Source organism: Triticum urartu, chromosome 2 (assembly GCF_003073215.2).
Source record: "Triticum urartu cultivar G1812 chromosome 2, Tu2.1, whole genome shotgun sequence".
NCBI lineage: Eukaryota > Viridiplantae > Streptophyta > Magnoliopsida > Poales > Poaceae > Triticum > Triticum urartu.
In genome coordinates, this window is record NC_053023.1 from 571,731,257 (window position 1) to 571,742,935 (window position 11,679).

Here is an 11,679-nt window from a genome sequence, read left to right on the forward strand (position 1 = left end):
TAATAATCAATGGACTTTTTTCAGAATTGATGATTTTTTTTCAAATTCCGGTGGAATTTTTACAAATTCATGAATTGTTTCTCAAAATTAAGATTATTTTTTGAAAATTGTTGAACTATTTTCAACATGGATGATAATTTCTATATTTTGTGAAAATTGTCTTCCGAAAATCCGAAGATTTTTTTTCCAAAACTTCTGAAAATTTTCCAAAAATGATGAACCTTTTAGATTTTATGAACTATTTTTTGAAATACGTAAATTGATTTTTAAAATTTTTTGATTTTTCTAAAAGTAATTTCTTTGCCAAAAATACGTGTTATTTTATCAAAACAATTCATAATAGGACTGAAACAATAGGTAAATAACACTGTCTTCGGATATAAAACGACAAAGTCATCGGATTGCAGTGGTTGTTGCGATCCTATTCGGCGCTTGGGGCGCCCGTTATAGGCCAGTTTGCAAACTGGCGTACACTCACCTTCCTGCGAGCTGGGCTAGCCCGTTTAACCTTTTCTTTCTTTTTTGTTAATGACCAAAAAAGGGTTCGACAACATGGTTGGTACCAGACACCTCTGGTTCAGAATTCCTCCAAAAAAAAAGACACCTCTGGTTCAGAGCATGGATGTGCCAATTCACATAATTTCTCCCTTCTATACTCTCTAGTTCACGTAAATTTATTTTTTTCCTTTTTCTTGGGACGATTTTGTTTGGTTTTTTATTTCATTATTTCATTAAAGGTGTGAACTTTTTCTTCAAATTAGTCAACTATTTTATAAATTTATGAACTTTTCATCGAGATCGATGAACTTTTTTTCAAAGTCGTGAATTTTTTCAAAGCTAATGAAGTTTTTTTCCAAAATTTATGAACATTTTTTAATAATCAATGAATTTTTTTCAGAAATGGTGATTTTTTTTCAAATTCCAGTAGACTTTTTACAAATTCATTAATTATTTCTGAAAATTAAGATTATTTTTTTCTAAATTGAACTATTTTTAAAATTGGTCATCATTTTTAAATTTTGTGAACATTTTTTCTGACAATCCGTTGATTTTTTAAAATACGTATATTGATTTTTAAAAATTGATGAACTTTTGTTTTAAAAGTAATTTCTTTGCCAAAAATACGTGTTCTTTTATCAAATAATTTATAATAGGACTGAAACAAGAGTCAAATAACTGCTTTCTTCGGATATAAAACGTCAAAGTCATCGGATTGCAGTGGTTGTTGCGCTAAGTTCATCGACGATGGCATGCACGTTAAAACCCCACTTCTTGCACAAGAACAGTGTTAATGTTTTTTTTCTTGCTGAACGCGAGTGACGCTGGGCTGGCCCATGACCGCTTGACTTCGAGCGCCAACTAGCCTAAGCGGCGCAGAGGCGCCGACCAGCAGCTCCAGGTTTCCAAAAATAAATTAAACATGCCTAAAAACATGCTCCTGATGTATACGGAAATTTACATTGTGGGAGAAAAAATAGACATTTGTTGCGAAAAAACCCGCAATGAAACAGAGAAAGGAAAGAAAAAAAATGAGAAATGAAAACAAAATAAAATAAAACAGAGAAAACCGAAGGAAACCATAGCAAAAAAAAGTGAAAACAAAACCGAAGAAAAATGAAAGAAGCCAAAACAAACCTGTAGAAAACCATTAAGAAAGGGTAAAATGTTGGTTTATGTTAGTAGTGTCACAGGCGCACAACACATCGCATTTATACCTAGTTATCTTATTTGGAAGGAGAATATAAGAAACTTGACATCTCTCAACTCACAAGTGCTAGTGAAAAAACAGTTACTTACTTGAATTATAAAGTGTGTAATAAGATGTCTATACACTTATCTATCTCGTATTTTCAATCAATATAGAAATTTAGAAGGACAATCTCTTTCTCGACCAGTCGGATAAGTGAGGAAGAGGAAGAGCACTAGGCGGCAATGCCCAGGGATAAGTGGCGAAGCCAGCCGAAATAATCTATGGGTTCATTGCTATTTTTTAGATTTTTTCATAGTCTACAATAATTATTTTAGTCTACATTTAGTTGTGATGTCCGCTGACACGTGGCTTGTATGTAGAATTACCACTGCCACACATAAGAGAGATAGGTGGGGCCGAAGATGCGGTGATAGACATGAAAAAATAGAGGGTTCAAAAGAGGCATGATTACATATAGGGGAAGTGAGAGAGAGGAGAGAGGAGAGAGAGAGAGAAAAGAAAGCGCTTCACTCTATGAAAATACACACGAGCTCTTGGGTGCTCCGCGCCCCTATACGAAAAATATTCGTAAAAAATTCCCAGAAAATAAAAAAAAATCAAAATTTCGGGATGTCAAACATGGTTTCTCAATCTACTTCCGTGTGAAATTTCATGAGAAAATACCAAAAAAACGTATCCATGGCGAAGGAATTACTGTCCGGAAAAAAATGTACCCAAATAATGTTTTGCTATACATAGGAAATTTTTGTCTTTTTTTGCCGCAAATACGTTTCCTGGTATTTTTTCACCAAATTTCAGACGGAAGTACATCGAGAACCCACGTTTGATATCCCCAAATCCCAGATTTTTTTTTCAAATTTCTTGGTATTTTTTTCCTGGTATTGTATGTATAGGGGTGCGGAGCACCCGAGAGCTCTAAATCCTCGTCCCTTCACACTACTCCTATAAAAATGTCAGTTGTTGATGATGATGTGCCTGCCTTCGCGTCATGTGTACCTCCGATCTGAAATGTATGCCTGAGATTGAGATGGGCTGTCCTCTAGCCACGTGACTCACACTTATGCGAAAACACCCCTGTATCGGACAGAACATTCGGGAAGACTTCCGAAACACAACGCTAGTATTCCAGATGTTTCACGGTCAAAATAAAAGTATTCGGGACGTTTATCCTCCCCTCGCGACGAAACAAATGAGGCTTCGAGAACCCTGCCAAACTCCTCGCCACCGGTCCCTCGCCTCCCTTTTCCGACGGCCGCCGGAGTTGAGTGGGGCGGGCAAGGGTCCCTCCTGTTGTCGGTGGTTGCTTGCCATGTCCAAGTTTCTCTACCCTACCATTCTGCTGCCCCTCTTGGTATGGATTTTTGTGCTATGACCCAAAATATTGGACGAGGCCAACTCCCGGCATGATCGCGCGCGGCCTTTTATTCTTCTCTCCCAGTGATATCCCGCATCATCCTGCCGAGAAAGATGGCCACGCCGTCAGACCTACGCTTCCAGCCACTCGGCTCGAAGTCTAGGCCGCCGCTGTCAGGGACATCAAATTGCAGGCCCTCTGAAGGAAATATGCCCTAGAGGCAATAATAAAGTTATTATTTATTTCCTTATATCATGATAAATGTTTATTATTCATGCTAGAATTGTATTAACCGGAAACATGATACATGTGTGAATACATAGACAAAACAAAGTGTCACTAGTATGCCTCTACTTGACTGGCTCGTTGATCAAAGATGGTTATGTTTCCTAGCCATAGACAAAGAGTTGTCATTTTATTAACGGGATCACATCATTAGGAGAATGATGTGATTGACTTGACCCATTCCGTTAGCTTAGCACTTGATCGTTTAGTTTGTTGCTATTGCTTTCTTCATGACTTATACATGTTCCTATGACTATGAGATTATGCAACTCCCGTTTACCGGAGGAACACTTTGTGTGCTACCAAACATCACAAAGTAACTGGATGATTATAAAGGTGCTCTACAGGTGTCTCCGAAGGTACTTTTTGGGTTGGCGTATTTCAAGATTAGGATTTGTCACTCCGATTGTCGGAGAGGTATCTCTGGGCCCACTCGGTAATGCACATCACTATAAGCCTTGCAAGCATTGCAACTAATGAGTTAGTTGCGGGATGATGTATTACGGAACGAGTAAAGAGACTTGCCGGTAACGAGATTGAACTAGGTATTGAGATACCGACTATCAAATCTCAGGCAAGTAACATACCGATGACAAAGGGAACAACGTATGTTGTTATGTGGTCTGACCGATGAAGATCTCCGTAGAATATGTAGGAACCAATATGGGCATCCAGGTCCCACTATTGGTTATTGACCAGAGAGGTGTCTCGGTCATGTCTACATAGTTCTCGAACCCGTAGGGTCCGCACGCTTAAACGTTCATTGACGATATAGTACTATGAGTTATGTTGTTGGTGACTGAATGTTGTTCAGAGTCCGGGATGAGATCACGGACATGACGAGGAACTCTGAAATGGTCCGGAGATAAAGTTTGATATATGGGATAATAGTGTTTGGTCACCAGAAGGGTTTCGGAATTCACCGAAAGGGGTTCTGGATGTTTCCCGAAATGTTTGGGTACGAGAACACTTTATTTGGGCCAAAGGGGAAAGCCCACAAGGTTTTTGGAAAGCGCAAAAGGAAGTTTTGCGGAGTCTAGGGGCCAGACGCCAGGGACCCTGGCGTATGGGTCCAGATGCCGGGTACCCTGGCGTCTGGCCCTGGAGTCCGAGAAGGACTCTTGCCTTCCGGGTGAAACCGACCTTGTGAAGGCTTTTACTCCAAGTTTCGACCCCAAGGCTCAACATATAAATAGAGGGGTAGGGCTAGCACCCAAGACACATCAAGAAACACCAAGCCGTGTGCCGGCAACCCCGTCCCCTCTAGTTTATCCTCCATCATAGTTTTCGTAGTGCTTAGGCGAAGCCCTGCGGAGATTGTTCTTCACCAAACACCGTCACCACGCCGTCGTGCTGCCGGAACTCATCTACTACTTCGCCCCTCTTGCTGGATCGAGAAGGCGAGGACGTCACCGAGCCGAACGTGTGCAGAACTCGGAGGTGTCGTGCTTTCGGTACTTAGATCGGCCGGATCGTGAAGACGTACGACTACGTCAACCACGTTGATATAACGCTTCCGTGTACGGTCTACGGGGGTATGTAGACAACACTCTCCCCTCTCGTTGCTATGCATCACCATGATCCTGCGTGTGTGTAGGAATTTTTTTTGAAATTACTACATTCCCAATAGTGGCATCCGAGCCAGGTTTTATGTGTTGATGTTATATGCGCGAGTAGAACACAAGTGAGTTGTGGGCGATATAAGTCATACTGCTTACCAGCATGTCATACTTTGGTTTGGCGGTATTGTTGGATGAAGCGGCCCGGACCGACATTACGCGTATGCTTACGCGAGACTGGTTCTACCGACGTGCTTTGCACACAGGTGGCTGGCGGGTGTCAGTTTCTCCAACTTTAGTTGAACCGAGTGTGGCTACGTCCAGTCCTTGCGAAGGTTAAAACAGCACCAACTTGACAAACTATCGTTGTGGTTTTGATGTGTAGGTAAGAACGGTTCTTGCTAATCCCAATAGCAGCCACGTAAAACTTGCAACAACAAAGTAGAGGACGTCTAACTTGTTTTTGCTGGGCATGTTGTGATGTGATATGGTCAAGACATGATTCTAAATTTTATTGTATGAGATGATCATGTTGTGTAACCGAGTTATCGGCAACTGGCAGGAGCCATATGGTTGTCGCTTTATTGTATGCAATGTAATCGCCCTGTAATGCTTTACTTTATCACTAAGCGGTAGCGATAGTCGTAGAAGCATAAGATTGGCGAGACGACAATGATACTACGATGGAGATCAAGGTGTCGCGCCGGTGACGATGGTGATCATGATGGTGCTTCCGAGATGGAGATCACAAGCACAAGATGATGATGGCCATATCATATCACTTATATTGATTGCATGTGATGTTTATCTTTTATGCATCTTATCTTGCTTTGATTGACGGTAGCATTATAAGATGATCCCTCACTAAATTTCAAGATAAAAGTGTTCTCCCTGAGTATGCACCGTTGCCAAAGTTTGTCGTGCCCAGACACCACGTGATGATCGGATGTGATAAGCTCTACGTCCATCTACAACGGGTGCAAGCTAGTTTTTGCACAGGCATAATACTCGGGTTAAACTTGACGAGCCTAGCATATGCAGATATGACCTCGAAACACTGGAGACCGAAAGGTCGAGCGTGAATCATATAGTAGATATGATCAACATAGTGATGTTCACCATTGAAAGCTACTCCATTTCACGTGATGATCGGTTATGGTTTAGTTGATATGGATCACGTGATCACTTAGATGATTAGAGGGATGTTTATCTAAGTGGGAATTCTTAGGTAATATGATTAATTGAACTTTAATTTATCATGAACTTAGTCCTGGTAGTATTAGCATATCTATGTTGTAGATCAATAGCTCGCGTTTAGCTCCTCTGTTTTATTTTTGATATGTTCCTAGAGAAAAGTGAGTTGAAAGATGTTAGTAGCAATGATGCGGATTGGATCCGTGATCTGAGGTTTATCCTCATTGCTGCACAGAAGAATTATGTCCTTGATGCACCGCTAGGTAACAAACCTATTGCAGGAGCAGATGCAGATGTTATGAACGTTTGGCTAGCTCAATATGATGACTACTTGATAGTTTAGTGCACCATGCTTAAACGGCTTAGAATCGGGACTTCAAAGACGTTTTGAACGTCATGGATCATATGAGATGTTCCAGGAGTTGAAGTTAATATTTCAAGCAAATACCCGAGTTGAGAGATATGAAGTCTCCAACAAGCTCTATAGCTAAAAGATGGAGGAGAATAGCTCAAGCAGTGAGCATGTGCTCAGATTGTCTGGGTACTACAATCGCTTGAATCAAGTGGGAGTTAATCTTCCAGATAAAATAGTGATTGACAAAATTCTCTAGTCACCGTCACCAAGTTAGTAGAACTTTGTGATGAACTATAATATGCATGGGATAACGGAAATGATTCCCAAGCTCTTCGTGATGCTGACATCGACGAAAGTAGAAATCAAGAAAAACATCAAGTGGTGATGGTAAATAAAACCACTAGTTTCAAGTAAAGGGACAAAGGGAAGAAAGGGGAACTTCAAGAAGAACGGCAAGAAAGTTGTTGCTCAAGTGAAAAAACCCAAGTCTGGACCTAAGCCTGAAACTGAGTGCTTCTACTGCAAAGGAATTGGTCACTGGAAGCGGAACTACCCAAGTAATTGGCGGATAAGAAGGATGGCAAAGTGAACATAGGTATATTTGATATACATGTTATTGATGTGTACTTTGCTAGTGTTTATAGCAACCCTTCAGTATTTGATACTAGTTCAGTTGCTAAGAGTAGTAACTCGAAACGGGAGTTGCAGAATGAACAGAGACTAGTTAAGGGTGAAGTGACGATGTGTGTTGGAAGTGGTTCCAAGATTGATATGATCATCATCGCACACTCCCTATACTTTCGGGATTAGTGTTAAACCAAAATAAATGTTATTTGGTATTTGCGTTGAGCATGAATATGATTTGATCATGTTTATTGCAAAATGGTTATTCATTTAAGTTAGAGAATAATTGTTGTTCTATTTACATGAATAAAACCTTCTATGGTCATACACCCAATGAAAATGGTTCATTGGATCTCGATCGTAGTGATACACATATTCATAATATTGAAGCCAAAAGATGCAAAGTTAATAATGATAGTGCAACTTATTTGTGGCACTGCCGTTTAGGTCATATTGGTGTAAAGCGCATGAAGAAACTCTATGCTGATGGGCTTTTGGAATCACTTGATTATGAATCAATTGATGCTTGCGAACCATGCCTTATGGGCAAGATGACTAAGACTCCGTTCTCTGGAACAATGGAGCGAGCAACTGACTTATTGGAAATAATACATACTGATGTATGCAGTCCGATGAGTGTTGAGGCTCGCGGCGGGTATCGTTATTTTCTGACCTTCACAGATGATTTGAGAAGATATGGGTATATCTACTTCATGAAACACAAGTCTGACACATTTAAAAAGTTCAAAGAATTTCAGAGTGAATTAGAGAATCATGGTAACAAAAATAAAAGTTTCTACGATATGATCGCAGAAGTAAAATATTGGAGTTACGAGTTTGGCCTTCAGTTAAAACAATGTGAAATAGTTTCACTACTCACGCCACCTGGAACTCCACAGCATAATGGTGTGTCTGAACGTCATAACCGTACTATTATTGGATATAGTGCAATCTACGATGTTTGTTACCGATTAACCACTATATTTTTGGGGTTATGCATTAGAGACAGTTGCGTTCACGTTAAAAAGAGCACCATCTAAATCCGTTGAGACGACACCGTATGAACTGTGGTTTGGCAAGAACAAAGTTGTCGTTTCTTAAAGTTTGGGGTTACGATGCTTATAAGAAAAAATTTCATCTTGATAAGTTCAAACCCAAATTGGAGAAATGTGTCTTCATAGGATACCCAAAGGAGACAGTTGGGTACACCTTCTATCACATATCCGAAGGCAAGACATTCGTTGCTGAGAATGAATCCTTTCTAGAGAAGGAGTTTCTCTCGAAAGAAGTGAGTGGGAGGAAAGTAGAACTTGATGAGGTAACTGTACCTGCTCCCTTATTGGAAAGTAGTTCATCACAGAAATCTGTTCCTGTGACTACTACACCAATTAGTGAGGAAGCTAATGATGATGATCATGTAACTTCAGATCAAGTTACTACCGAACCTCGTAGGTAAACCAGAGTGAGATCCGCACCAGAGTGGTACGGTAATCCTATTCTGGAGGTCATGTTACTAGACCATGACGAACCTACGAACTATGAGGAAGCAATGATGAGCCCAGATTCCGTGAAATGGTTTGAGACCATGAAATCTGAGATGAGATCCATGTATGAGAACAAAGTATGGACTTTGATTGACTTGCCCAAAGATCAGCGAGCCATTAACAATAAATGGATCTTCAAGAGGAAGACGAACGCTGATAGTAGTGTTATTATCTACAAAGCTAGAATTGTCGCAGAAGGTTTTTCAACAAGTTCAAGGTGTTGACTACGATGAGAGTTTCGCACTCGTATCTATGCTTAAGTCTGTCCGAATCATGTTAGCAATTGCCACATTTTATGAAATCTGGCAAATAGATAAACAAAACTACATTCCTTAATGGATTTATTTAAGTAGAGTTGTATATGATGCAACCAGAAGGTTTTGTCAATCCTAAAGGTGCTAACAAAATATGCAAGCTCCAGCGATCCATCTATGGACTGGTGCAAGCATCTCGGAGTTGGAATATACGCTTTGATAAGTTGATCAAAGCATATAGTTTTATACAGACTTGCGGTGAAGCCTGTATTTACAAGAAAGTGAGTGGGAGCACTACATCATTTCTGATAAGCATATGTGAATGAAATATTGTTGATCGGAGATAATGTAGAATTATTCTGCAAAGCATAAAGGAGTGTTTGAAAAGAATTTTTCAAAGAAAGACCTCGATGAAGCTGCTTACACATTGAGCATCAAGATCTATAGAGATAGATCAAGACGCTTGATAAGTTATTTTAATGAGTACATACCTTGACAAGGTTTTGAAGTAGTTCAAAATAGAACAATCAAAGAAAGAGTTCTTGCCTGTGTTACAATGTGTGAAACTGGGTAAGACTCAAAGCCCGACCACGACAGAAGATAGAAAGAGAATGAAAGTCATTCCCTATGCCTTGGCCATAGGTTCTATAAAATATGCCATGCTGTGTACCAGATCTATTGTATACCCTACACTGATTTTGGCAAGGGAGTACAATAGTGATCTAGGAGTAGATCACTGGAAAATGGTCAAAATTATCCTTAGTGGAATAAGGATATGTTTCTCGATTATGGAGGTGACAAAAAAGGTTCGTCGTAAAGGGTTACGTCGATACAAATTTTGACACTTATCTAGATGACTCTAAATCTCAATCTGGATACATTTTGAAAGTGGGAGCAATTAGCTAGAGTAGCTCTATGCAGAGCATTGTTGACATAGAAATTTGCAGAATACATACGGATCTGAATGTGCCACACCCGTAGACTAAACTTCTCTCACAAGCAAAACATGATCACACCTTAGTACTCTTTGGGTGTTAATCACATAGCGATGTGAACTGGATTGTTGACTCTAGTAAACCCTTTGGGTGTTGGTCACATGACGATGTGAACTATGGGTGTTAATCACATGGTGATGTGAACTATTGGTGTTAAATCACATGGAGATGTGAACTAGATTATTGACTCTAGCGCAAGTGGGAGACTGAAGGAAATATGCCCTAGAGGCAATAATAAAGTTATTATTTATTTCCTTATATCATGATAAATGTTTATTATTCATGCTATAATTGTATTAACTGGAAACATGATACATGTGTGAATACATAGACAAAACAGTGTCACTAGTATGCTTATACTTGACTAGCTCGTTGATCAAAGATGGTTATGTTTCCTAGCCATAGACAAAGAGTTGTCATTTGATTAACGGGATCACATCATTAGGAGAATGATGTGATTGACTTGACCCATTCCGTTAGCTTAACACTTGATCGTTTAGTTTGTTGTTATTGCTTTCTTCATGACTTATACATGTTCCTATGACTATGAGATTATGCAACTCCCATTTACCGGAGGAACACTTTGTGTGCTACCAAACGTCACAATGTAACTGGATGATTATAAAGGTCCTCTACAGGTGTCTCTGAAGGTACTTGTTGGGTTGGCGTATTTCGAGATTAGGACTTGTCACTTCGATTGTCGGAGAGGTATCTCTGGGCCCACTCGTTAATGCAAATCACTATAAGCCTTGCAAGCATTGCAACTAATGAGTTAGTTGCGGGATGATGTATTACGGAACAAGTAAAGAGACTTGCCGGTAACGAGATTGAACTAGGTATTGAGATACTGACGATCGAATCTCAGGCAAGTAACATACCGATGACAAAGGGAACAACGTATGTTGTTATGCGGTCTGACCGATAAAGATCTTCGTAGAATATGTAGGAACCAATATGGGCATCCAGGTCCCGCTATTGGTTATTGACCAGAGAGGTGTCTCGGTCATGTCTACATAGTTCTCGAACCCATAGGGTCCACACGCTTAAACGTTCGTTGACGATATAGTACTATGAGTTATGTTGTTGGTGACCGAATGTTGTTCGGAGTCGGGCATGAGATCACGGACATGACGAGGAACTCCGAAATGGTCCGGAGATAAAGTTTGATATATGGGATAATAGTGTTTGGTCACCGGAAGGGGTTCTGGATGTTTCCTGAAATGTTTGGGTACGAGAACACTTTATTTGGGCCAAAGGGGAAGGCCCACAAGGTTTTTGGAAAGCGCAAAAGGAAGTTTTGCGGAGTCCAAGGGCCAGACGCCAGGGTCCCTGGCGTCTGGGTCCAGACGCCGGGAACCCTGGTGTCTGGCCCTGGAGTCCGAGAAGGACTCTTGCCATTCGGGTGAAACCGACCTTGTGAAGGCTTTTACTCCATGTTTAGACCCCAAGGCTCAACATATAAATAGAGGGGTAGGGCTAGCACCCAGGACACATCAAGAAACACCAAGCCGTGTGCCGGTAACCCCGTCCCCTCTAGTTTATCCTCCGTCATAGTTTTCCTAGTGCTTAGGCGAAGCTCTGCGAAGATTGTTCTTCACCAACACCGTCACCACGTCATCGTGCTGCTGGAACCCATTTACTACTTCGCCCCTCTTGCTGAATCGAGAAGGCGAGGACGTCACCGAGCCGAACGTGTGCAAAACTCGGAGGTGACGTGCTTTCGGTACTTGGATCGGTCGGATTGTGAAGACGTACGACTACATCAACCGCGTTGATATAACGCTTCCGCGAACGGTCTACGAAG